General features: G+C 41.4%; 1 protein-coding gene and 5 non-coding genes across 6 annotated transcripts in view; 1 reads left to right on the top strand and 5 right to left on the bottom strand.

Moving 5' to 3' along the window:
- LOC107194673 (zinc finger SWIM domain-containing protein 8) overlaps positions 1 to 26,416 on the top strand; it is a 107,941-nt gene that overhangs the window by 16,265 nt on the left and 65,260 nt on the right. The gene's annotated exons all lie outside the window — the stretch shown is intronic.
- On the bottom strand, positions 5,688 to 5,758 carry Trnag-gcc. Its single transcript has one exon. It is a non-coding gene; the product is annotated as a tRNA-Gly (tRNA).
- On the bottom strand, positions 6,016 to 6,086 carry Trnag-gcc. The gene has a single exon. It is a non-coding gene; the product is annotated as a tRNA-Gly (tRNA).
- Positions 6,353 to 6,424, bottom strand: Trnag-gcc. Its single transcript has one exon. It is a non-coding gene; the product is annotated as a tRNA-Gly (tRNA).
- On the bottom strand, positions 8,930 to 9,000 carry Trnag-gcc. Its single transcript has one exon. It is a non-coding gene; the product is annotated as a tRNA-Gly (tRNA).
- Trnag-gcc lies at positions 9,254 to 9,324 on the bottom strand. The gene has a single exon. It is a non-coding gene; the product is annotated as a tRNA-Gly (tRNA).

The raw sequence follows: 26,416 nt of genomic DNA, 5'->3' as shown, positions 1-26,416 counted from the left end.
TCTAGGCACGGAATCTGGGATGGAGATCAAGGTAGAATCCTTCGATAATCGAACATTTGAAAGTTGAACTTCAAAAATTGAAACCAGAGGAGAATCAGAAGGAACGTACGACGGAAATACTGCGTCAGGTATATGCAAGAGACGATATCGAGGGAAAACAGGACGGGGATAGGCAAATGTGAAAGCGCGACGAATCAAGTGGAGAGGGGGCAGAAGGGAGGAGAATGGTGAGCTATTAGAAGAAACAGCAGAGATAGAGGTGGGCCAAGTACGGAAAGAAAACAGACGGCCTAGACCAGGCGAGACAGTGGAGGGGAGAGGGAGGATGTAAAACGGCAGAGACACACGCGACCGAATGACAAATCACTCGCCGGCAGAACTTTCGAGCTCTTTGTCCCCCTTCCTGCTATCTGGCTAGAACGGCGGAGCAGGAGTAGGAGGATGGTGGAGAGAACGGTTGGGAACGTGACAGGGATGGAACGATAAAAAGCAAGAGGGGTGGGAGGGGAGTCTGCACGGAATCGTGGCTTGATTTCGAGTTGTATCTGTACGAATCCGACTAGACGACTGGATAACCTGATGAGAGATGGAAGGGAGAGATGAATGGTTGAAAATGGTACATCGTGGTGGGTTCCTCGTGAAAGAACTGGACAGTGAGAAATAGGTGGACTGTGTACGGGAGGGTTTCTTTTTCCCTTTCGTTCAAGTAACTTAGAACGTGGCCGATCTGATACTGAATCGGAACGATGTTGAAGTCGACGATGGGCGAATGCATTTTCTTGTGTTTAGAGTGTCATGTGTACGAGAGAATTGATGATAAAGAATTTATGAATTTCTGTGAAGTTTAGTCTTGGGCCAGATTGACCGGAATAGTATTCCAGAATAACTTTAAATGGTACTTTAAGTGGTACTCTAAATTGTACTCTAAATGATACTCTAAATGATACTCTAAATGATACTCTAAATGATACTCTAAATGATACTGTAAATAGTACTCTAAACTGTATTCTAAATGGCACTCTAAATGGTACTCTAAATCAGTGCTGTCCAACTTGGCCCTTTAGAGCCAAGAGCCGTCTTCCACAATTGTCCGCCGTTACCGTGGAGTAATAGAGACAAGAGTCTGAGCTTCTTTGTCTACGAAGGCATACGGCGCGAAAGAAACATTGGACGGGGAAGGAAGCCCCTGAGAGGCCCCCACCCGAGAGCCAAGTTGGACAGCACTGTTCTAAATGGTACTCCAAATGGTACTCTGGATTGTACCTATTCCTTATGACATTAATCTAAATAGTATTTGTTCCCTATGGTATTACTCTAAATGGTACTTATTCCTTATGGTACTACTCCAAATGATAGTTATACGAATGTTACTACATAGGAATGGTATGTATTTACTACTCTAAATGGAACTTATTTCTTATGGTACTACTCTAAATGGTATTTTTTTTTGTATTGCTTTAAATGGTACTTACATGTACTAATGGTACTAGGATTGGTAGATACTACTCTAAATGGTACCTCTACCATATTAACTTGTATTGTTAGCAACTTAGTTTCTTTCAACATTTTTTTAAAGAGAGGTCGATTGCTATAAAGGAAGTGTACGGTCGGAACAACCCCTTTTAAATGGAATCTAGTACAAAGTATTATAAAAACAAAAGGTCCTAAAGATCAAACGTTGCAAGGCAATTGCTTATGTTCCCAAGGAACGAGTGGTGTTCTGAACTTTGTCAGTAGCCGAAATAGTGGCCATTTCGTTTCGAAAAGAGCTTACCTTGCTGGGAATTTTTCCTGAATACCGGTCACTGCGTCGCTCTCTGTTGCTTCTTTTACCGGATTCTTTAAGCCGAACTCCCATCGGCGGTTTTGTTGTTGAAGTTTCGGCGGAGAAGTTCTGGCCGACAGCGCTTTAATCAAACGTTCGATTCAAGAAGTTCGAAAGACGCACGGGAACGACAAGCAGCCGCAAACTGAATTTCTCGGTCGAAAGTGATTTATAGTTTGTCTATTAGTTTGTATACCTATAGTAACATAATTGTTTGAGCCACGCGGATATATAGTCCCGGGCGAGCTTGGAATTGGGCGAAACGCATAATTCATGGTGACCAGCCTCGGTGCTTCATCCGCTATTGATAGATGCCTGTTTAAAATATCGATTATCGATCGGTTTTCTCGAAGGGCGGAATTAACTTGATCTTACTTTCGCTGAATAACACCGAGAAACCAAAGTGCTAGTTTCGCAACGTCCATTCTTATAAACTGTTATTCTATTGTACTTTTTCAAACCTGGAATCTTTCTTTCTGTTGCAGGTGAGTGTGTTCAGGTCCTTGGCGAATTATTCGACCACGTTTTACGCAGCTGGGTAACGTAACTTAATATTCCAAATCGTACACAGTATTGCTGCCCTTATATTCGTGGTTTGTCGAGCCATTTATAAAGTCATCATCATCCCCGCCGTATGGTTCTCGTTTTCTTTCGTTCATGTACATTACTGTCCCTTTTGAACGATAGAACCGTATTGCCAGTGTAATCGCGCTATCGTGAACCGAGCCGCCTGATTATACGAGGGGAATACTGTAATTACTAATACTATATCGTTACTGTAGACTGTGCACATATGCAAACCAGTAATTAGAGCTGTAAACATTATCATTAGGAGTGTGCCAAAAGGGCCTAAGGTTCAGCATGAAAATATGCGCTACGACGAATATCCTACTCCAATTCAAACCGTTGGAACAGTGACACGAAAGTCCATAGAACTGGTTGAATCGAAATAACGATCGTCTGTGGAAGCATTCGAAAAGGGATTAAAAGCGTAGCAACGATCGGTCCGCCCAGTGTTCATTCCCAGGGTAGCTAAAGCTAGGATTCAGAAGGGCTCGTGAATCCTCCAGCGACGAACTGGAATGGTTGGTCGCTCTCGGAGTAAATTTCTTAGCACAAATAAACTACTTAATAGCTATCGTTACAGTCTTATCGTCAGCTTTCCACCGTATGGAAGGATGGCAATCTTAGACACGTTGCGGAAGAAGTTCGCGGGGAATATAGTCCTGGGCTCCTTCGCTGAAATCACCTCGAGAGGCACTTCTTGTTTCGTCGCCCGAACGTCTTGGGAACGGTGGATAAGATGGTCGTTCGGATATAGAATAATATTTTCCTCTTTTTTTTAATTCTCAGATCTCGCCCCATACTATTGGCTGTTAATGAATGTGTTATACACGTCAGTGGCGTGTTACCCAAGGGAATCGATCTTCCGAAGAATCGAATCGTTATCATACATCCCTAGATAACATCTATCTATGATCAATTCTTCGATCGAAGCAATAGTGTCTTTGTTCATTTTTCAAAATTTAATTCAAAAATTTTGTCCAGGTCTGAACGCAACGGATCCATGCGAACCTCCCTCATTCAAATGCCACCCGTAGATCCTGGCTAGAAGCGAAGGTTTCTCTTTGGTGCCGTCTCGAAAACATTGTGCCCCTAATGAGACTTGAACGACTAATGTCTCTGAACCGTGGGGATAAATTGGACGGTTAATTGGGCGGAGGCGAAGGCGACGGGAACTGTTCACTCTAGGGGAAGAAAATCGCCAGAGCCGCGCGCGGCTTGCACGAAGCGAGGGATAAACTTTGTGGCCTGGGAGAGGGTCGTGGGATCAATACAATCCCCCCCCCCCTCGGTTCGATTTTCACTTTCGTGCGAGGTCCACCTTGACACACGATGGAGAACACGCGATATTACGGTTGACGACAGTTGGAGAACCGCTTTTGCTCACGCGAAAGGGAACGACGACGATGACGATGGATGTTGCATATGGCTGTCGGTCCGTGTCGCCTCGCATTTAATTACCAGGAGTCCCCTAACCCCAATCTCTCTGAAAAGCCATCGCGAACTGGCGTCGGGCGGTGGCGCCATCTTCGCACCGTTTCCCTTTGTTATTTAGGTTACACCGGAACCTCGACCGCGGCCATTTAAATGCGGACGCTCTCGTTCTTTGTTCGCGCGTGGCGATTCGGCCGAATCGTAAATTAACTATTTACCCAGGAATAAAAGACGTTAGACTTTTGATTTTTCTGAGAAATGAATGGATTTCTTAACACGATGGATCTTGGATTATGCGGACATAGGGGCCTCGCTTAAACTAGTACTTGATTATTTTTATACCGTGTTGCCTAGGTACGTTTAGGTAAATTTGTGGATGTAAGGTATATTTAACAGTAAAGATTGCACTGAATGGAATGGACTGGAGAATATAGTTTAATAATAAACATTCTGGGTTAAAGACTACTGTTTGTAGTTCTGTGAAGATCGAGGAACTAGGTCTTCGGGTTATTCTGCTAACTGTATTTGTCTACTACAGAGGATGCCTACTTTAGTGACAATATTTGGAACATTTCTTGACGATCGGCATTGATATTAGAAGCCTATGTTGGTCACACATTTTCTGCTTCCCACGTGTACTGTATAAGTCTCTAAAGTCTTAGACCTCTTTTTTAGCACCCTCTACAATTGGGAATCCCATTTGGGATTCCTTGAAGCCCATATTAAAGACGCGTGGTATGTGCAAATTTTACGTTTCTAACAATGGCTAGTTCCTTCTCTTGTCCTTTCTATGACAGTGTCTAAAATCGAATCGGACAACGACAGTCCTCCTCCCCAGCGCAGCGTTTCACGGGACCGTGGATAATGATCGCTTTCCTGGCGGTGTGTTGTAATTTCAGGCAACGTTATTTTGCGCGCGAGCTTCTCGGTGTCCTTACCAATGTCTTGTCTTACCGGTTGCAACAATCGGATAATAACTCTCCTTCGAGATTCTGCTCCGTCCCACGTCCTCCTTCCTCCCCTTGTCCTTGCTCGCGAAGGGAGCTACGTGACGCAAGCGCATCGAGGAACGAAGGCCTCTGTATCTTGAATTGCGATCGCGATGGATCACGATTCTGTTTATCCCTGGGAAGAACGTTCAATTCGCAAGCTTTTTGCCAACGAAAACCATTGAAATGAAAAAATAAATCTTCGTTAATTATATTTTTATTTATTAGAGAGGTATGAAGTTAATAGTTTGTTACGATAATGTTCAGAATGGTGGGCTTCGAGGTGAGAAATCCAACCTGATTTTTGTTCTTTCATTCATTTTCAAGACTCGAAACACGTCTCAATTTATTCAGTTACTCCGATTCGTTATTACAGAGAAAATGTACAGAAACGAATTATTTAACGAATTATTGAATGCAAATGAAAGGAAGATTATCTGCATGATGTTTTCGAGTAAGACCACGTGTCCCCAGCGCACAGGGTAAATGACGATTGCGTTTTCTTCTCGACACGTGTTGCCATTTAAAAACTGGCCTTCTTAAGGATCTGAAGTGGTCCTGCGGCGGCCCGTGCACATCTTGGTTGCACAGCTTGAGAACACGCCCACTCTTCGTCTCAAGTATTTCTAGTCGTTCGTCAACCGGTAACTTGACACTACATTTTCTATTTCTTCGACAATCTCCCTTAACTAATTAATATTTTCTCTACGACGTACTGTGGAGAGTATCGTGGATTTAAGTGACCGTGTTCTCTATTCAAATCTACCCAGATATCGCCATTGTGTTTGATTTAAAAATTTTTTCGATACAGTTCAAAATGTGACAAAAAATGTGGACACTTGGTTACAATATTTCTTTAAAAAAAAAAAAAAGATTGCATCGGCCGGGAATCGAACCCGGGCCGCCCGCGTGGCAGGCGAGCATTCTACCACTGAACCACCGATGCTTATATTTCACTTCGATCTTAGGGGAAAGCAACAGAAACTGTACTATCATATTACATAATCCATAATTTACTCTCTCGAGCGCATTTGTAGGTTGGAGTATGAACGTTCTATCTACTAATAATTTAGTTTTATCATTATATTCAGTACACACGAGGATCAAAAATATGATTGAACAAGTAGAGCATGTTACAGTTAAATTATACTGTTTATTATAGTGTTAAAATAAAAAAAAGTGAAAGAAAAAAAAAAGGAGGCTTGCATCGGCCGGGAATCGAACCCGGGCCGCCCGCGTGGCAGGCGAGCATTCTACCACTGAACCACCGATGCTTATATTTCACCGTAATATTAAGGGAAAGCACGAGAACTGTTACTACCATTACATAAATCATAACTCACTTCTTGGAGTGTATTTACAGATTGGAGTATAAATATACATACCAACCGATGATATTTTATTTCTGTCAATATAATCATTATTCGTAGTAATAAAAGAAATACGTATAAAAAGAGCAGAAGAGGACATATGGGTATGTAGGAATACTTACAATATTCTTGGAATTAAAGAAAAATTATTTTAAAAAAAAACAGAAAGTTGCATCCGGCCGGGAATCCAACCCGGGCCGCCCGCGTGGCAGGCGAGCATTCTACCACTGAACCACCGATGCTCATGTTTTCCTACTTTATACATAATCCTAGCACTTATTAGTACCAAAATTATACTTGTCTTATAATTTTACAGTTTCAGTCATCACAGATTATTAATTATGTCGTTATTACTGAAATAATTTTTACAAAAAATGTTGATCCAGGTAGTAATCTTATACGTAAATCAGCTGTCGAATATTGTAGTGTAAGTAGCGTATATTTATGATGATTTTTCCTAATATGAAGCAGAATGTTGGTTGTTCAGAGTGCCTCGAGTAAATGTTGCCCAGAGTCAGGCATAGACCCGAGACAATAACGAATCCCTCGTCGGTTTCGCCGATGACTTTGGTTCAGGGTCGGCCGTTGCACTTTCGTGGTCCGAGCATAACAAAGAGAACGAGCCGGGAGGAGCGTGTATGTTCTCCTCGTGTATTAGTTCCATGATTTAACGTTAAGTACCCGAGCCCTTCCCGTTGATACAATGAACATTGTACGAGATCCTTACGTCCCCACAGGAGAACGTACGCTTGAATAATGCGGTTGTAATTTCGTGAAATATTATCAGCGATATGTTTGCATCGTGAGTATCTTCTATCACCTCTCTACTGTAAACAATTAATCAATATTAACAAACTACAATCAATTTATATATCTACATTTGTAATATTTCATATTTCTTTTTTGTATTTTCCTAACGTTTTTCTATATTTAGATGCAGGTATCCCCCTACTCACAAACCACATTTGTCGTTGCACATTTTACTTGGAATACTGTCAAGTACGATGAACGATTCGAAATTTTCCGCCTCCGATGTTTACGCGAGGAATTACCCATATTTCTTTACCATCGATCTCCGATATACAATCGTGTATCCTTATTTTCCATCGTTATTCGGTGTGCCACGACCCGTGCGCACAATGGCCATCGGGAGTCGAATCCGAAGAAAAGCTCGCCGATAGGACAGGTATTCGAGTCCGATATCCGGTTTGTCGAGGAACGAAAGTCAATGCACCTGGCCCCCGACTCGTCGAACCAATCCCTAAACTGCGTCTCCCTCTTACGCAAGAGAAACGACACGGTCGTTTCACTCGTGGTCCTTTTTCCCCTCTTCTTTCTACCTGAGTTTACAGGGGGGGACAAAAAGAAGTCGTTTTCGTCGGGACGTCAACGTCGCGCGGCCATAACGATCGCCGCCATTTTGCTGGATGCCTACTATCGAGGCTGCCAAGCACGACTGTCCAAATTTATCGTCCATTTGTCATTTGGATGATTGTCGCTTGGAACAGAAATTAATGTCACTGAGGTGTTACTGCCGTTTTGATGGTGTTAGTTTCGGTTCAATAGTGTTCAAGACATCCGTAGTTCCCAATATGAATCATCGATAAGAATTTTTGGCACATTATTAAAATATTCTAGGAAAATCGTTTAGTCTGGTATGCAGCAGGAAAAATGAATATTTTATTTGTTGAGGAAAATGGAGATCTGGATACTTATGGACGGTAGTGTACCGTCGAAGACATCGTGTGCGCGCACGAACGCATCTCTCTTTTTTTCTCTCTATACAGGCGCGCAGGTTAGTGTGAGTGATTTTAACAGGGAAAGGTACTTCCAACCAGTTGAACTGACATTTACTGGTTCTGTGTGGACGCGGCCTTGGCATCGCGTTTCTTTCAACTCGCTCTGTGTCGAGGTTATCACGATACTCAATTTCACTGTGCGACGGTTGCTTCTCTTGCTTCGGGGTTTTTCTGTGTCGTTTCGTTGCTCGGAACCGTGGTTCGTTTCAATTTCTAGGTTGGATCTGTTCGTTTTCTATCCCCTAGACCAAAATCGAACCGCGTTTGTTCAAACGATATTTTTCCGAATTATTTGAATGATTGGCAAAAAATTGTGCTCTTAAGTTTATAACTCAAAGGTCAACTTAGATTGGAGAATATGATAGATTATTTTATTGTTCAGACCGGACAATTTTTAAGGAGGGATTTCCGTTGAAAGAGGGCGAAGAAATTACGTCTAATAGCTAGATAAGGGGGAAGAGGGATCAGGTTTTAGTTCAGGTGACCCTAAGAGGCTACGAAGGTGGCTATGTCTTTTTACGGAGTTCACGGCCGTTTTCTTTCAGGGGCCATAGGATCGATGTTGCGACAAGATCCAAGGGGAGGGGAGGCGACCCGAGCCCGTACAACCTATCGCGAAATACACAGAAAGAACAGGAACAGTATGTCAAGAAAATTTAATTAGAGAAGTCGGATAGTTACTGGAGTATAACAAATTACGTTAAATACTAAATTCTTCAGATATATTCAGCTACATCGCAATAACTTATGAAAAATAGACTTCATCTATTACTTTCATGTGGTCAATTTATCCTTTATGATCGTATATGTTGTGAAGAACAACGTAGAAATTACAAAAACTGTCTCGTTCTTTTTTATAATGAACACTATCTTTAATTTAACAAAACAATATAGAGATTAATTTAGAGATACATACTGTGTTTTATTTCAAAAGAAAAATAAATTTTTTGCATCGGCCGGGAATCGAACCCGGGCCGCCCGCGTGGCAGGCGAGCATTCTACCACTGAACCACCGATGCTCATGTTCTACTCTGTTCTCAATACAGGACAAGAGTAGTAGTATTATCATTGCATAACTCAAAGTTTACTCTTTGTAGTGTCTTTGTTAGCACGACCGTCCCGTCCATTGCTATAAAATTTGTTTTACTACAATTGGTCTCCTATATTCAGTTATAAAATGCAAAACGTAGAATATAATAGTATAGAAGAAGCTGCAAGTGTTTTGGTACTGTTTATTACATTTTAATCATAAAACATAAAAAAAAAGGGAATTGCATCGGCCGGGAATCGAACCCGGGCCGCCCGCGTGGCAGGCGAGCATTCTACCACTGAACCACCGATGCTTCTTTAAAACCGATTCCACGTGAAAGTAGGAGATAGTACATTCGCATTCTCTCCAGATTTCGTCATTTCCAAATATCGAAGTAAATATTATCAATTAAAAATGTTTAAATTCGGCCTGAAACATTATCAGCAACTTCTTCAAAAGATCTATCCACTTTCTACAATACATTTGATATTTTCTATAATTCCGATCTAATTATCTATGTATCCGTAGTAATCTCTGTAATGGCGAAAATTCGCTAAAAATTCTCCCATTAACGAGTCGACACTAAAGTTTCACCGTTCCATTCTTCCATTTTTAATCCAGCTATACCCACGTTATTTTCTTTTTTTCACGCGCGTCTACGATTACAGGACGTTTCGGGGGAGGAGGGGGCACAGGGTTATTTTTTTCTTCCACGAACACGATCGTTTCAGCTACAGCTGCAAGGACGAACAACACCGTCGTCGTCGCAGTTTGCCACGCACGCACACGGTCCGTGACTGCGATAAAGGAAGAAAAGTTTGTTAACCCCCACCGGTATCGTGTAGGATCGTTACAAACAGGCGAACGGAGCGAGCACAGCCGCCTTTCTTGCGCGACTGTTTTTCGTCCAGTGCCTCGGTTTTTTGCTCCTCGGACACACACGACCAGCAAAACGTTCTGGTAGGCTCTTTGTTAATAAGCCAAACAAGGTCTTCCTCTTTTTTGTCCACGGGACACTTGGTAACGCAGGCCGAGGTGGTTTTGATTTTCATTTTATTGCATACTTTGTGGCTGAATTTGTTGTTCACTCTTTGGCGATTCGTTCGGGGCAGGTATAGAGGATGGACCTGGTGTTTTAGGGGATTTTGTATTAGCTTCAAATGCGGATCTCATAGGGAATTTATAGTGTCCTGATACGTTTCGATGATTAACCCTTTAACGCCCAGTCTTGCACTGGTGCAACACTTACTTTATAAGTGTATTAGATTTTGTTATCGGTTAATATCTAAGTTTTGTCAGCAAGGATCCATAGTTTCATTGATATTAAGTAGATCTCCAAATTTTTAAAAAATGAAAAAAAAAAAAATAGGTCTGTGCAATATCGATATTTTTTACTTCAAAATAACAAGATATTAGCTCAATAAAAATATTAGACTAGATTCAAATAAAAATATTAGCTACCATTGAATATTCTAAAATAGGATCGCCTGAATTTGAGATATTTTCAGATTTTTGGATATACAAATGGTTATCTTCTATTTACCATTTACATTTATTCAATAACATCATTATTTTTCGAGTAATTGTACAGGGATCTTCTATTCCGTGTACTAAACTATTTCACTCTCGATTTTCAGCCCTCAAGCGACGAGCCCGTTCTACAAAACAGGCCCTGGCAAGATAGTCGTAAAGCATTAATCACCCGCTACGACGGGGCTTTTGTATTTCCAAAGCGATTAAATCGACCCGCAGGATCGTTCATTAAAGTTTGCTCCCTTCCATTAAGTTCCATTATCCGTCGTCAAGTCTGTCGCCTGTAATTCTGTAAGTCCTCCCCATGGGCGCTACCAGAAGAAAAAATAAAAGAAAATCGTGGCAAAAATTCACGATCGAGAGCCCTCTTTTGCCTCGAGTGGCGAAGCCTTTACCTCGATCGCGTCGTTCCCTGGCTCGGAAAAACGAAGGGAAAGAAAAGAAAAGCAAACCGGCCGGTATATAGCCGATATTTCCGCGCGCGTTAAATCAATTCGCGTCGGCGATGAATCAATGGCGGGAACCTAGCAGCCGCTGCATTGTCAGCATTTATCTTCGATAATCTATGTCTATGACGCTACTAGTGGTGGAAGTGGGTGGGAGGAGGGAGAGGTGGTAAACACGAAGTGAGTTCGTGGAAAAGAGCACGCCGGGAAATAAGAAAAGAGAGGCAAGAAACCAACGGGGCGAAATAGTTCGCACGCTGACCCTTCCCTCCCACTCCCCCCCCTCCCAGTATTCTTCTACCCCTTTCGCGAGGCGCGCGTTATTTCGAGAACTTCGTCCGTGGCGCGCATCCCCCTGCCGAAGAACGAAAACACGCGAACTGGTATTAATCTTGGAACGTCATCCCGCCGATATTAACTCCGCTCCGCCGCTGTCAACGGACGGATCCCGTGGACGAATTACACCGGAGTAATTGGATTTATTTATAACGTGTGGGTCCGATCACGCCGCGCTTCAGAAGCGTCAACCGAGGAACGTTGCTCATTTGTCTGAACGTGGACTTGTTTCGAAACATATCACCTAAATATCTATTGGGATAGTGAGCATTTCGATACGCCAACTAGACAGAAAATTACTGAATGACTAAAACTACTGTTGAGTATCCATATGATCAATAATGTTTGAATAGATAGGTTGAGAATAACCAGTGTTTTCATATTTGTTGTGTTATTTAATGCTTTTAAATTAATATAACAGCAATCATAATTATTTAAACAGTATAGAAATTTACACCATGGAATTTTATCGTAGAAAAAATAAAAGTTAAACATGTTGCTGGATGTACGGCTGTAACAATCGTGTATGTAAAAATGATAGGTGAAATTGATAAATAAATTAAATCAGGAAGAAATTATTGACCGCTTCAGGGCATGGGTGAAAGTTTTAAAAATGGACAAGAATGTATCGTTATCTGTGATAGTATGCTCGTTACATTTTATAAAAGACGATTTTATCCCAATAAGTAAGTATTGTTGTAATTATAAATAGAGTTGGACATAAAATTTATGATTTTTAGGAAGCCGTGTCGCAAATTTATCTAAGTTATAAGTCATACCAATAATTCGTCCATAAGTTCGTTACATAAACGTTATTATTTTAAAATTTCACCACTAATTTCATGTGGATCATCTTTTAAATTTGATGTCTGAAGACAAAATGCAATGATTTCAATTGCAGGATTCCCAACTTCATTTAGTTGTACAAGTTTAGTTCTACAATTTAAAAGGTGGCCACGATTAATTCATATTTTCACCACCAATAATATTTTTACTTTGGGGTGTTGCGTACGCGAACTTACAAATTTCGTTTATGGAAATTCGCATTGTTCTTCCAATTAAAATCATAGGCATCTGATTCAGACAATTTTTCAGTTGTTAAAAACTAGTGCGTATTTGCGGTATTTGAACTGTAAGCAACCTTGAGGGCTGTTTTTGCATTGAAATGTGAAAAGATATGCGATGTCATCTATGTGGTTTGGGCAGAGTTATGTGCAATTTTATTCGAATAATACATCGTGCAAAAAGAGTAATAGGTATGTACCTAAGAGCGTCACCCTGACCTTTAACGTGTTGACTGGCCACACTGAAAAATGTCTTACGTAGCCAGACACACTTTATTTCCTTTTTCAAATCATAAATCGCCGAAAATATATAGCTACGTTTAGTTCATAGAGGCTGTTGGTCCGGTTTTAAATACTAAACTGCGATATTAACGTTTACACAGATATATCGTAACGATATTTAAAAAATCCAGCTTCTTTGCAATGTACGTGTCACTCCTCTTTGGTTGACGTAGCAGTGAAATTATTAAACAGCTAATGAGTTTAACTAATTATCTGCCAAGTGTTTACTCATTCAAGAGAACGTATTATTCTATTACATAAATTGGAATTCCCCCATTTCATCAAATAAAAGTGACAAAGTACTTTTTTTTATATCTTTTATTCGTTATTTGTTGTGATCGAATTTTTCAAAAATAATCAATGTTATCCCGTTATCGAAACTCTGTATCTAGATAATAAATTTTCTCATCAAACAACAACTGATGCATTTCTCAAGAGCAACATGCGTCCCCGTAATTGGGCGTCGGTTTCTATTGGTTTTTAATGGTACACCCTGTGCATCGTCTCGTTCGAGACGGAGTTAATTCCAATCGAGGCAGAACGATTTCATTACAACTATCGCTAATAGTACCAAGCTCGTAGACCGTTTTTTTTTAATTTGAATTTTCGTTTCTCCCCTCCGCGCCAGCTGAGGAATCGCGGGAAGGAAATGAAATTCCGAGGGAGAGAAGAGCGAGAGCCGTAATTTTCCTATTGCGGAAGGCCCGGGCAGCACGCCATTGCTGCTGGCAGCAACAATGGATCTTGTATGTGTGTGTGCCCCCTCTATGAATAAGTGATACCCCTTCGAACGAAAAGTCTAGACCCCGACGCGAGAGAGTGTACAGGTGCTACGACTCCCACGGCTTCGAGGGTCCTCGCCAATCGCGTATTCTCGCCTCTCCTCCGTGTCTCTTTCCCGTGCGACGATCCACAATGTTTTTTTCGCCCTCTCTGTATTAGCCGTGAAAATGGCGACGGTTATTCAACGTTTCGTCGGAAATCAATGATATCCAAAGATAAGAGATCCTACGGGGAAATGACTCTAAACCCAGGGATTAATATGCTTTTCGTATTGAAACTTGCGCGGCCATACTGGCCATTGATTTCGAAGTTTCCGATTGTAGATTTTCGACATTGCTCCTGGGGTATCCTTTGTTTATCAAAATATTTGCATGTGTTTCTTGCATAGAATCGAAACCATAAACGGACGAAGTTTCACGAAACAACCTGAAACGTGAATGTTTCGGTAACATTCTAGAAATTGAATTGAATAGGGAAGTTATAGTAGAGTTCTAATTGATTTGTAGCTATTCTATTCCAAACTTAGTCTAAAGAGAAGGGTCACCCTATCAACAATTTCTAATATACACTGGCTGAAACGTTATTTATACAGATATAACTAGGTGTTAATAGTGTTAGTGTTGTACGGTAAATACATCAATTTATCTAACTTATATCTTTTACTTCGTTTCTTTCGATTGATGGATGCAATTGCACCTTCCACATCAGCGATCCTCTAATTCTTTTCAGCAGTGTATATATCGTGGATCATCGGGTAGAATGGTTGTTATTCGAAACTCTTTATCTAGACAATGAATTTGCTCATCTTTGATGTAGATACTCTCTTCTATCGATCTAATTGTTCCATCAATCTCTTGATAGCGCCCCACGCGAATAGGCGTACAGTGGGCTGGATCGAGAAATTCAGTGATATTTTTGAATAACTTTTGAACCATACAAGACATTGATATGTAGCTCAAACTGAATAATGTAGGGATATTATGTTACATATAGATTAAATAAAAAAAGATTATAACAATAACAATATATTTAAATGTATGTAACAATATAATTTACTAATAAAAAGAATAAAGAAAGAATGCTCTTGAGAGAATGAGGAAAAGTAATTTTTCCTGTTGAAAAATGCTGTCTTTAAAATGTTGAACTTTAAGTGCTCGCACCAATTACAATTTTTATCATATCTCATTAATTGTCTCATTTTCAAGGTTGAATAGGATACACTTAGGAAACCATACAAACTCACTAGATCTCGATACGAGAAAGCTGATTTTTTGGCAAAATATCACTGAAATCTCCGATCCGGCCCATTGCGAGGCGCCTGTGATTCTTGTTTTGGCCGAGTGAAACGATGTTGTTCCACTGGATCAGAGAACAACACCAGGAAACGACGTCGCATTATTTGCATGCTTAACCTGTTGAAGAAAAAGAAGAAGCAAGGGGCAAGACGGTGGTTCCATCTGACCTAGAACCCACTTTTGTTCATTACATCTCCGCGCGCGGAGGTGGAACGAGAGGCCTCGTTTAAGTCGCGGAGGATCTTTTGCTCTGTGGGGCTGGGTGGACAACATCCGCATAGGCGCGGAACAACCGGGATGAGATCCAACCTACAGCAATAACAATGGTAACGACCGAGGCGTGAATCAGCCTCGTCGCTCGATAAGGTTACAGAGAGCCACCGCGCTGCTGCTGGCTGGCGCAAGGACGGCAGGTGCTTTTCCGCTAGCGCAACAACACGCCGTCGTACCGCCCAGAACCGGCTCGCCTCTCATGAATTTTAATATGCAAATGCTTTCCCGGCCGCGAGGCTCCCGTTGCTTGACGAAACAACGTGACCCACGAACCAGCAGCATCGAGCTTCTGTTGTCCCGTAAACGACAGTTTCACGATCGAGAAAATCGATATATCGGATAAACTGCAGAAAAACAGCCTACCCTTCGATTACGAGCATTTTTGGATATGTTATAAGATTCGACATTTTGAACAACGTTTTCCTATACATATAACGGGGGGAGTTATTTAGTGTCCGAGATATTCACGAAAAACTACTGGTATTGTGGACACTAACTATATTGCCATGGCTGGGGCTGTAGAGGAGTAAAATGGCAATATGTTCAGAGCCCCCTCTATGTTAAGTTCTATCGTGATAGCCTCGACGTCAGCGCCTGCGCAAAAGCTAGATCGCGGTGGTGCGCTGGCGTATGCAACGTGGTGGGAGAGCGAATTTGTGTACTCAAAAGTACGTGTGAGGGGAAAGTACCTCGTGTGGCAATATGTTCAGTGGCAATATAGTTGGAGTTCACTGTACTAGCACATTGAATTCTGCCTATAGTTGTGCTTATTTGACTGCAACAGAGTAACGATTCATTCTTAAACTGCGTCTACATTATATAACATAATATGTTACATAGCAAAGTTATAAAACTTGTTAGAAAAACAGAAAGAAAAATGTTATATAATGTGATGTTACATAACATTTTTCGTGTTGTATAGCAAGTTATATGTTATCCATCTAGTGTGATGCCATTATTAATAATGAGACGCGAAATGTTATACAAACTTGTTACAGACTTGTCTGAAAGGTATAGTCTTATAATAAGTTATAAAAACATGTTGTATAGTAGGGTTATACAAGAATTTGTTGTATAACACTGTTTTGTTGTATAGTATAGACGCGGCTTTAGCAGAGTCATTAACGTGAATGCATGTTTAGTTTCATAGAATTGCAAATCGATCAGTATAATGCTTCAGAGTTGGTTAGAGACAGTTCAAGAAAAAACGTATGTTAGAGTTGGTTAAGGACAGTTACTTTTTTCTTGAACTGTGTCCAATCAACTTTGAAGCATTATACTAATCGATTTGCAATTCTATGAAACTAAATGTCCGTTCGCGTTAATACCTCTGCTAAATAAGAATGAATCTTTACTCTGTATCAGTCAAATAAACGAAAGTTAAGCTTAAGTTAAACGAAGCTAATTCAATGCGCTAATACCGGCAGTTTGTCGCGAATATCTCGGAAACTAAGCAACTCCCCTTGTTATATGTATGGGATAAAGTTGTTCAAAATGTCGAGTTTGACAACCTATCTAAAAACCATTCAAATCGGAGGGTGGGTAAGTTTTCTACAGTTTCATATACTATCTTATCTTGTTTTTGTAAAGAAAGTAGCTTATCGGTCCAATGTTTAATTGAGTGGAATGATGGAAAGGAATTTGGAAGTTTGGGTGCGAATCCACTGACAAGCAGGCCTGTAAACTTTATCGTCGTCATTGACGTTCTCTTTTTTTTTACTTGCTATCCTCTTCTACGTTCAGCATTGATTCTATATTTAGAATCGATTCCACTACTTCGTAACCACTTGGACTCCAGTCCCAATTTTCCGGTGCTAATCCAAGTTTTAGTGTATTTACAACGGAATCGTGTTCCGCGTGCACCGTGCGCGCGCGCGTTTGCATTCGCGGATTAAAATAAGAAGGAATAAAGGAAACCAGACCAGTGGGGACGTTCATATGCGATCCGCGACGGTGCTTCGTAACCAGTTCGATTAACGGGAGCAGGTGTTCTCCGTCGGCCACCGGAACATTTACTTATATCGCGAAAAGAGGTCACGCTCCAGGTGCTTGATCGTCGTTGACATTCGGAATAACCGACGGTGGAAAAGGGTACGTTATATATAACTGTTCCGTGGACTCTTCGAATGGTTACAGTGTGACGCAATGAATCATGAACGTGTGTCTTTACCGGCGTTGCTGATCCCGCGAAAATTGCGATAGAATCGATCGAAACCGAATTCAATTTTTATTCAATGTTATTGGGAGGTTATATTTTTAAGAAGTTATATATTTAGGAGGTGCAATCTCATAACTTTTAAATATCGAGAATAGAAGGACTCTTAATCTGGTATTCTCAAGGAGCTAAGCCTAAGGTAGTCCAACCTTTTCTTTGATAGTAGATACCTATACGCAGGATTCTATAGTCGTGAAATCCATTGTTTTCGTGTCAAGTCGACCCGAAGTAAAAGTAATTCGTAGCAATGACAACTTCGTCCGTCGCTATGTCCCTGTGCCATCTTCCATTTTAGGTTTGACTCCATCTTGCCAGGTTTCGATAAATAAAACCAATCGAAATAGAATCCCGCAATACTCCTGGTCGCAATGATAGGATAGCACAGACGTAAACACAGGGAGATCGCCGTACGGGGTTTTGCGGTTGTTTGCAAAATGCCGAGAGCACGCCAGGCAGATGGCCGGTGGTCAGGATGCACAAAGGCGAACCGACACGACCGCAGGAGTCTATGGCCTTTGCATCGTCCTGCTTCGATCGGCCAACCAGAGGACGAAAAACCGTCTCGGTGTGATCCCGAGGAACGTTGTTCCTGTATTTTCGTTTGTCCCCCGCGACGTCGAGCGTCTCTACCCTCTCCTCGTGCAAGGTGGCCTGGAGATTGCTATTGACACAAGACACTAGAATCTCGTGCACGTTCGACCGAAACCATCTCGTCGGGGGTTTCCCGTTCACGTTCGACACGGTTTCATCGAAGATCAGGACACCTTGTTCGTGTCTTGGGGAAAATGCTGGATAGGGGGACCCCTAGTATCCATGGAGATATAATCGAGATGAGGGTGTTGGTAAGCTTCTGATCGTACTTCTGACAATTTTTAGTTTCTTTGCGGACTGTGTCACATTTTCGGTGAATGAACACGTAGAAATCGGAATCTACAGTATGGGCAATCCCCGTGTAACACGGAATTTTCATAGCACTGTTAGAAAATTGGGGAACCTCTCCTCGTAGGACAATATTCCTACGATATGGTCTAGTTTTAATACGGTTAAAAAATTGCGCAGAATAATGTAGTTTTGGAACTTTTAACCTTGTCTATTATATGCATGTACATATTAGTTCCTAGTTTCGTGTAACATGAATTTGCATGACACAATTTTTAGGAACCTAACCACCGTGTTATACGAGGGTTACCTGTGTAGTGGTGGTTCGAACGTGTTGGTAGGCTTTCGGTCATATTTCTGACGATTTATAGTATCGTTGTGAATTATACACATCGCGTTTTACGTAAATGAACCCGAGAAAACCGGAACTAACAGTACCAAAAATCTAGAATTGCCAGTGGCCAAAATATTTTCGTTCGGCGCTGGTTTTCAAAATTCTGTCCCCATGTTTGAAAATAATCCGACGAATGTAGTACTTCGCTCAAGACAAACAGCGGGAATAGGAAACGATCCCTCCCCCTCCTCCCATTCTGGTCTGATGATATTCTTCGGGTCGATGCAACTGGTCTCTGAATTGCGAAACGCCACAGGGTATGAGGGTGTGTATTTACATAGGACGGTTTGTTGCACTTGGTTTCCAGTTTTCGGCGGGGACGTTTCACTGTCCACGAGTATTGTCTTTCGGTTCTCTTCGCGGGGAATTGTTCCGCGGAGTGATTCTGAATTAGTTTCGCAACATTTGCGGACGTACTCCCCGAGTCTTGAACTCGATACCAGGGATGGTCTAAGAATAAAATTCTCGAGTCTGCGCGCAACAAAGAAACTGTACGAAAACATCCGATCTGGAACCATTTAATTTTGAGACATTTTTATTAATATTTCAAACACAAATTCTTTTCCTTAAGTCTTACAAACGAATTTATTTTAGCAATAATCGACAGTTCACGTATTCGAATTCGAATTTTTTTTTACTAATTAGACTAGAATGTATATTCTGTGACTAATTTATCTGTGCCCAATTTTTCTATGATCAATTTTTCTGTGACCAATTTTTCTACAACTAATTTTTCCCCGAATATCGCGAAAGACTCCGGCTCAAGGCCACCAACCGTAGGCGATACGCTCGGAATTTCCATTTCTGGGAGTCGCAGCTGCATTGATTCATAAGTAATTCCCTCGCGGCTAGGTTACACGGCGAAACGGTCGAGCGCATCGATGAACTTTCAAGGATTTTCCTGCATCGCCACGATTCTGTAAGGTTCGCTTTCTTGGAATTACTCCATGTTACGTTTACCTATAGTACTCTGCAAGCGAACACAGAACTAGAAAATTACATTTCACCTATCTAAAGACATTCGTATATCAGCGGTAACTTCTAGGTCACGAAGATCTCAAACATAAGAGGACTTCTAATCTTGCAGAAGCATCGGAACAACTTAATAAGTTTCAAACGCCAAACGAATGTGCACCAGGCTTAACATAAATTAATTCCAAGCTCGTATCGAAGAATTTCCTTATGTCGTCGTTTTCTTTGCTATACGCAGTTTTCCTGGTAAGGTACACAGTCTTTACATGGAAGATTTCTTAAATCTACCGTCAGAAATGTACAACTTCCGGCGTAAATCGCGCATTAAGGATTTCGACGGGGTTCCCTGTACACAGTAGAAGAGACTAGCGACGGTGACCCAGGAAACCATCGACGCGATATACACGAGAAGATGACCGGAGTCGAACGTCGACGGGCCATGTCCCGTGGAGGAGACGTCTCTTCCGGTTTACGAGTGTCTTTACGGAGTCTCACGGTATACGCAGTCACGGTGATTCGGATTGCTCCGTGAGTCACTGCCTCCTACGTTTTCGAACGGCTGTGCCAGACTTCCTGTTTCTGCATTTACATTTTACGGCTTGTCCGTTTGCGCGAGACACGGAGGCTGCCCGCGTGTCGTGTCCTATGGAGAACGTCGTGTCGTGTCCTATGCAGACGAACATTACGCCACAAACGGTAGATGGAAGTTCGTAGGGTGTGTAGCTAGATCTGCTTTCCACGAATAACATAATTTGTTAACCCCTCTTTTGGAGTCGAATTTTTGAAGAGCAGAAAAAAATCTTTCTTCCCTTTCTCAGCTCTATTTATCCCTTGTCCGTTCCTTGTGTCAATTTAACACATTTTTCTCTTAAGATATTATGTTATTGGGTCATTCGACGCGAAATCAGACACATTTTGGGAGCAACATTTCGGATTTTGTTCAAATCTGGATATGTTGTAGTCTTTAGCGATGTATAAATGTATTTTGAAGGATTTTTGAAAATTTTGAAAATTTTTTATTTTACAGCTGTTTGAAATTTAGGGCCAACGCTTTTTCAATAAACCATAACTGTTGAACTACAAACAAACTGATAAAAGTGAGCTTTGTGGGTACTTACAGTGGAGACATAAGAGTACCAAATAGAAATTATTTCAGTTAAAAAAAAATATATTTTACCCATTTATTTTACAATTGTTTGAAATAAATGCTCTGTTTTTGTACCGGGGAACTATTTAAACTTTTGAAAAAAATGAAGATATAGCCCCATTTGTTCTCTTTCTGCACATGTCTTCAAAAATATGGACACTTTAAAATTGGTCGTATGAAAATTAATTGAAGTGACTGCAAGGTATCCAAATTTAAGCACAATCCGAAATAGTGCTCCAAAAAGTGTCAATTTCGCGCTGAACGGACACTATTCCATCAAGTGTAGGTAATTTGAGTTGAGGCCCCGTGACTTGTTATATTAATCTTTTACTACCATGTATAAAAAATTTATCGTGGCTTCTTAACTTGTTATTCCCGCGAAATTTATGAGATTTGATCGATTCAAAGCGAGACCGTCGTGTTTTCGAAGTTGTTCGGCCGGCTATGTTTTCGCGAGACGGAAATGGTCTTCACCAGTGGTTGTATAAGAGCCGGAGGAGAGGGAGAGGGAGTAGGTGGAGGAAGACGAGAGCTAGAGACACAGAGAGGACTTTACGAGCTAGCTGGAAGATTAAGAGGGCGGATAGATTACTTTTCCCGATGCGAGCCACGGGAGAAGAGGTTTACGATTGAATTGTGATGGAATCAACACAATGACCGGGCACCATTAAATTGGGTGCAGCGGAAAGTAACGAGCCAGGACGAGCGAGGCGAACGTCCGTGGTTATTTAACGAACGCATTGAAGGGTGGAGAATCGCGGGCCATTTAACCGGGCACGTCCACTGAACGGGAGAATTTGAAAGTAGAATTTTATGGTCCGATAGAAATCGTCCCTGCAAGGTGGAGGATCATTCTCTTCTGATTCGAATGTACGAAAACAATTCTATACCCTTGACCTTTTGACTTCTGTAAGATTTCGCAAACCGATCAATCGGGTGCACCGTAGATTAGGAAAACAAAAATCGCAACCCTCTATTATCGATGTGAAGTCACGGATATTCTGTTTTTCTTATTCTCTTCTATTCAGAAGTTTCGCCAAGTTAGGTTAAATTGTGAGAAATTAGTACAAAGCATTTCACCACTCTGTCACATTTATTAGGAGAATGTATAACTAAAACAACTAGAATCTTGTGTATTTATATATAAATAACCTAAAAGTTCGGGCGTCTCGTAGATTCACCGCGAATTTTACTACCCAAATATGGTCCCTCAATATTAGAGCGACTTATTAACTTAACAGAACAGGAGAGGGCGTGTGTGATGATGTGAAAATGCTATATGCTGATGTCCCTTTCACAATTCCTTTAGCAAAATTCCTCTCACTCATCTTTACCTCTTCCATAGCCTGCTCGAAGAAGTCTACGAATTATTAACTAAAAAGGTAGTGACAATTCGTTCCCAAAAACAAGTTCTGTATTTTCAAAATATGATTGCCCGGTACTTCACACCGGGTTAACCTAACCTAACAGAACAGAAGGCGGCAACCATATTGAAAATATTAGATGCTAATGGCTTCCATAGTTTATATTGAATCATTTGCGTCTCTCCACCTCTCTAATCATATTCTCGAGAGGTCTATAAGTCATTAACTAAAAAGGACAAACAGTAACAGTCATTCATTCCCAAAAACAAATTTTGCAGGCTGTGTTTTTGTCAAATGTTGTTTTTTTCTCGAACTTTCCAAGGTCATCGATATTTTTTTTCTTCAAACGACTCAACTGTAACTCCGTGTGCAGTTGTGACGATCGGTAAAGCAACACGGACGACCGAGTTTACCATCTTCGGCCCGTGTCCTTGGTGTTGTTCCTCCCACCGTTATTCTTGTTTTCATCGTGACGTATCAGCGTAATTTTACAAGGGAACGGTTCTCCGTGCGCGAACGCGTTCCTCGAGAGGGGTCGGACAGGAGGGTTGGGTGAAAGGGCTGGCGAGGACCAGTCGGGAAATAAGAGGAAACGGCCCATTGGACAGAACTCGTAGAGAATTCGATTGTGCCCAAACAATGCGTTCCGTTCCGGCGGAACGCTCGCTATTTGGACACGCGTGAAACTGAGATCCCCGCGGGGGCCATTGTTCGTCTCCGTGCGCTTAGCCGTGGGCGACAAATAGCTCGTGAACCGGCGCGAATTCTTTTTCCGTCTTTTCGGGGGTCGGAGAGAGGGGGAGGGCTTGGCGCATGTTGGTCCTTGCCGAGCGAACTAACACGTTTGGACCGTTGTCGTTCGACCCGCTAGAGAAAGTTTCCGGGATCCACAGCCCCCTCTACCGCTGCGATCACCGAGCGGAAAACGGAAATGAAAAGTTCTGGCCTCGGATAAAGGGGGGTTCGCTATGAAAGAGATTAATGAAGAGCTGTGTTTGGTCCGATCATATTTCAACGGGGCGTGCCCCCGACGAAAACTCGCGGCGTTTCCTCGAGGAAACGGAAGGGAGACTCGAACCTGGCGATCCCCAGTGGTCGAGGTGAGATAACGTTGACGGAGTAGTATGTAACTGTAATTCGTGGGTTTGTGCGAAGACTCGTCTTTCGTGGATAGCTCTACAAAAGTGTGACAGAGGTAGGTGGAGGAATTTTCGGGAGACCGATCGTAACCATCTTGAGGTTGAAAATAGTTTCCTGATTCGAATAGATGTTTTTTTTTCAAATGATTACATATTTTTTTCGATTGTATCTCGCATGGTTCATAAAAAAATACATTCAGATGTGTACTAGTATATGACCTTGAAGAAAATGGGTAGTTATTTGAGAAAAAGAATCAATGACCTTGAAAACTTCGAGAAAAAACAATATTTAGAAAGAACAACTCCAGCTGGATACTGACCTCTTAATACCATTCAAATTAAGTACAAAATATGTTTTGCGTTTTCACAATTTTATTAAAAATTCGCACTTAAATGAGGTACCCTGTATATTGTACACGAATAAGTCACTGGAAAACGCACGAAATATAACCCATTTTACAGTCAGAATATCCGCATGCGATTTGTTTATTCTCCAGGTACCGTTCTCAAGCTAATCCAAACTTTGATTTATTGTCCAGTTTGTTAAATATTGTCACGATCGATGCGACGATAAATCTCGGCGAACGCAGAGCTCGTACGTATCGTCGAATAACATTTTTATCGTCAGTTCCCAATTCCGTTTCCGGATGGTAGACGGGGGGCTAAAAGCCCGTGTCTCGTGACCGGATCCGGTTTAATTGCATTTTTACGGAGGCCTGGGTTCGACATATGGACCGAGAGCAGCCTTGTGTCGTGTCTAATCGAAACGTTCGAGATCCACAAGGCAACGAATTCGTTGCGTCGATAATCGAATGATCGGTTCTCGCGGAACAGTGGACACACAGGGTCACATTAGCGAACGTGTAAATGTCGTCGCGCGATATCTTGTTACATGGAACGAGCTAATTCGATACCTTGTGATACAGAGACAGCTAGGTTTACCTTGGAGGGACAAACGGGGAGTAGAGTGGACGAATTCGACAAAAAAGTAGGCACGTGTGCCTCCATTTGCCAGGAAACTCCCGCATAGACTACTGTTCGTATTAGGACACTTGATGCGTATAAGGAAATTATGACGTTTCGTAAGAATTATATTTTCAGGCCACTTTTATTACCGTATATGCAGTAGGATAGTCGTCGTCTATTGAACTTTAATGTCTCGTAAACAATATGTATTTTAGACTTCCAGAAATTTCGTAATACCTTGCAATACAGTAAAGTCTCGATAACTGCTTGGAGAGATTTGTGCGTTAAATGCTTCTGATTCATCCCCATTACTGGGGAGGGGGAGGGGGTCCACGCTGGAAGCACGGGCCAAAATACAATTCATAAAGTGCAGAAATCGTATTCCTCTGCGATAACTGCTTTAAAGGGGTACGACTTTCTAGCGTTAATTGAAGATTTACTGTATTTACTGTATGTATAGTACCGGGCAAATGAATTCGGACATAAAGGTTTTCCTTTTTGACTGTTGTTACAGTGATGTTATACAAGTTCTATCTTGCGGAGTGTTTACTATTAGTCCGACGCTAGCTTTCGTAATAGTTATACGGAGATACCTACATATTATAAAGTATAAAGTAAGTTTTATCTGTATTTAGCTGAGCAACAGAGTTCAGACGCTTCATTTAGAAGCATAAATTGTAATCTAAAACATGAGTTTCACGAGATCCTGCAAAGTATATCATGAACGAAATCACGTGGCGAGATATTTCGTCCACCGGTGCGAAGGGGTTAATATCTATAGTTTCTCGACATGTCGGCATCCCGAAATAGGCGGTATATTTAATAGAAAAATACAATTTGTTCAACGAGGTTAGATAGACAATATATCGAAGTGTGGTCGACCTAAGCAAACAAAAAAAAGTCCACCTACAAAAAAAATACAATGACCTTGGAAAAACCGTTGAAATGACCTCCACAGGATTTTTTTTGGTCATCCTCAGATGCACGCCTTAAAACCATGTACATCCTATTTAATTATTTTTTCTTACTTTAAATAGTAGTTTTAATAGTATATTAAGTACAATTAAGTATATTTAATATATTATTATTATTATATATTAAAATATACATTTTTTCTATTACAAGTCGTAATTTTATTCGACTGCTAATGGGTTAATGTAGCACCAATGGTATCCCCAGTTCACATACTGCAATAAAAGGTGTTTGTTCGAAAACATTTGTTCCGGTATTGTATATTCGATACGTGGTATTCGATATGTAGATTCGATCGGTATTGTAGCTTCGTTTTCCTCGAGCGAAATAACGAAGCACTTTGGAATTGCGCTCGAAGGTGAACGATTTCTTATTTGTCAAAGGTATATCTCGTTTGTTGAGTTCGTGTTCTCGAGTTTTATCGGGAAGCAACGTCGTACATGCTCGGTGTCATCGTTATCGAAAATTTTTCCTTGGAAGTATCGACGACTTCAGCGATGGGACGTGTGCGTCTCCCTGGCAATAAATTCCTCTTTCGAGGACAATTCAGGCCTTTGGTTTCTTCGCTTGTAGACGAGGTGACCTACACGTCTAAGTGATTCCGTTCTGATTATAGTACCATTTTATCAGATCCGTGGAACGCCAGCGGGAAGGCATTTAACATAGATTCGACTTATCTGAGATGCAGCCTAGACCTGACCGAGGCATCGTTGATCTAATTTTAACGCGGTGGGGTTTAACCAAGACCTCTAAAGTGTGTATCTGACTCGGATGTGGTATTTATGGTTCTGTGGCCATGGATATTGATTATATCGAGAGACAAAACGGCTGAACCGATTCAGTAGCATCTGCATCTTATGCAGTCCAACTGCAATTTCTCACCCGAATAGAATCATGACACAGAGAGATATAGAATTATAATATTTCGGAGCTGACAAATGTGATGGAGAAAAAATTTGTCCCAGATCATTATTCCAAGCGTGTTTTCCACTAGGGGAACGAGGATTGTTTGTGGGAGGGGTTTGCTGCTCGATTCGAATCCCCCCCTCGAAGGGAGTCATTGTTCGATTTCTCCTTTATTTTTCTCTCTCTCTCTCTCTGTCTCCCTCGCGATTTGTTCCGATGAATTCTCGGTAAACTGAGTGGGCTTGACGGAAGGCGAAGGAAACGATCCGAATTCTCAATCGGATCGAAACTCGTTGAACGATGCCCGTTCTCGACGCGGAACGCTCTTCTTTTTCTTCTCATTTTTTCCACCGCGTTCGATTCGATCCTCGAAATTGATAGCTCGAAAGCCCTTCCACCCCTGCGTTGCTCTCTCTCTCTCTCTCTCTCTCTCTCTCTC

The sequence above is a fragment of the Dufourea novaeangliae genome, unplaced genomic scaffold (assembly GCF_001272555.1).
Source record: "Dufourea novaeangliae isolate 0120121106 unplaced genomic scaffold, ASM127255v1 scaffold12, whole genome shotgun sequence".
Lineage (NCBI taxonomy): Eukaryota > Metazoa > Arthropoda > Insecta > Hymenoptera > Halictidae > Dufourea > Dufourea novaeangliae.
The sequence above is the reverse complement of the archived record's forward strand: the minus strand, read 5'-3'. Positions and strand labels throughout refer to the sequence as shown.